Source organism: Tupaia chinensis, unplaced genomic scaffold (assembly GCF_000334495.1).
Source record: "Tupaia chinensis unplaced genomic scaffold, TupChi_1.0 Scaffold145814_1, whole genome shotgun sequence".
Taxonomy (NCBI): domain Eukaryota; kingdom Metazoa; phylum Chordata; class Mammalia; order Scandentia; family Tupaiidae; genus Tupaia; species Tupaia belangeri.
In genome coordinates, this window is record NW_006205672.1 from 1627656 (window position 1) to 1629704 (window position 2049).

Genomic DNA, 2049 nt, shown 5'->3' on the forward strand with positions numbered 1-2049 from the left:
TTTTTTCAACATCATTTTGGAGGCTCTAGCCAATGCAGTATAATAAGATGAAAAATAAGTTATAAGGATTGAAAAAGAATTATGAGTCTTGTCCACAGAAGTGTATACAAAAAAACATGGAAAATACTTAGAATTTATCAAATTGGCTGGATAATACACACAAGTCAATTACATTTCTAAATACCAGCAATAGACAATAAGAAAATCTAATTAAAAAGAAGAATTGTTTATTTAATTTTATTAATTATTATTATTGTTTAAAATTTCACTGTAGGGCACATGAGCTTACCAGAGAGATAAAGAGAGAGAGAAAGTGAGAAAGCAAGCTTCCAGGGTCAGGTCCCAAACTGTAGTCAGCCATGTGGGAGTCCAGCACCTTAACCACCACACCACCTGCTGGTCCCAAGAAAATCTAATTTTTAAAAAGCATCAGAGTCAACCAGGGGCGTGGTGGTTAAGGCAGCTGGATCCCACATGGCTGACTGCGTGGGTTGAGTGCTGGACTCAGCATCTTGAAAAACATGTATGTATACCCAAATTCCTGAAAGGAGAGATGGAGGAGAAAGGACTGTGGTGTGAACATCCCTCATAGGAGGTGCTTTTTTGCTTTACTTCTTGCTCTCCCTTTCTCTCTCTCTCTCTCCTATAAGCACATGGGCCCTCTGGCAAATAAAAAAAAAAAAAAAGCATAATTTACATTGGCATTTACAAGTAAATATAGTTGAGCCAGCAGGTGGTGTGGTTGGTTTAGGTGCTGGACTTCCACATGGCCGACCGCAGGTGGAGTCCCAGACCTGGTGGCTAGCTTTCTCACTTTCTTACTTTTCTTCTCTCCATCTCTCTGGTGAGTGCATGTGCCTGATAACAAAATTAGAAAATAATAATAATAATTAATTAAAGAAATAATTCTTTAAAAAATAATTCTGGGGCCAGCAGGGTGTCAGTTATCAAGTTTTCTTATAGCACGATCGTGTTTTGTGACAGTGAGGTACGTGTGCTGACAGAGATAACAGACCGTTTGAGCAGACTAAAGAACCCAGAAGCAAGTCACACACTTAAGTAAATAAAAATTAAAACAGAGTGAGCATTGTTGATCACAGGAAATGAATAGATTTTTCAATAAGTCAAATTGGAAAACAGGATATAATTTTTTTTAATTGCATTTATGAAAGTGTAGTAGGGATTGTGGAGTGACCATTCCCCATCGAAGGTGATTTCATATATATATATTTATATGAAAGGCGAACTTTCAGAAGGCAAGATAGAATATCTTTATGACCTCAGGCATATATCTTATTACTCATCATAGTCCCTTAGAAAGGACTTGTTTTACTCTGATACTTACAGATCTTATTAGATTCCTTACATCCTGAATATTTTATTACTTTTTCCAACTGCTTTTTCAATTAGTGCACTTTGAGAGATTTGCATCTTTCTTTCACTTCCTTTCATTTATTCGTATCACAAATTTCTCCATCTGATTTCACGCTATAAACTATCTCAATATTATAAAATTAAAGAGAAAAATAAACAAAAAAAAATAGGTATTTCCTGAAAACAGATCATTGCTGGTAAAAGTATAGTAGTAGGGGCCAGCAGGTGGTGTGATGGTTAAGGCACTGGACTCCCACATGGTCGACTGAGGTTCGAGTCCCAGACTGGGTGACTTGCTTCTCACTTTCTCGCTTTGTCTTGCTCTGATGAGTGCCTGTGCCCTAGAGCAAATAAAATAAAATAAAATAAAATATTAAAAAAGTGTGGTAGCAGCCCAAAAGGAAGAATCAGAAAGGTTTGACTGAAGAGGCAAATACAGGGAACCAGCAGTTAGCGTAATGGCTATGTCGCTGGATTCCCATGTAGTCGACCGTGGTTCGTGTCCCGGACCTGGTGGCTTAATTCTCACGCCGGGCGCGTGTGCGTGCGTGCCCAAGATCCCGAGAGGAGAATGGAGGAGAAGGGATTGTGGCGTGACCACCCCCCCTGGGGGGTGATTTCTTGCTTTCTGTCTCTATGTCTCTCTCTCTGTCTGTCTGGCGAGCACACGTGCAC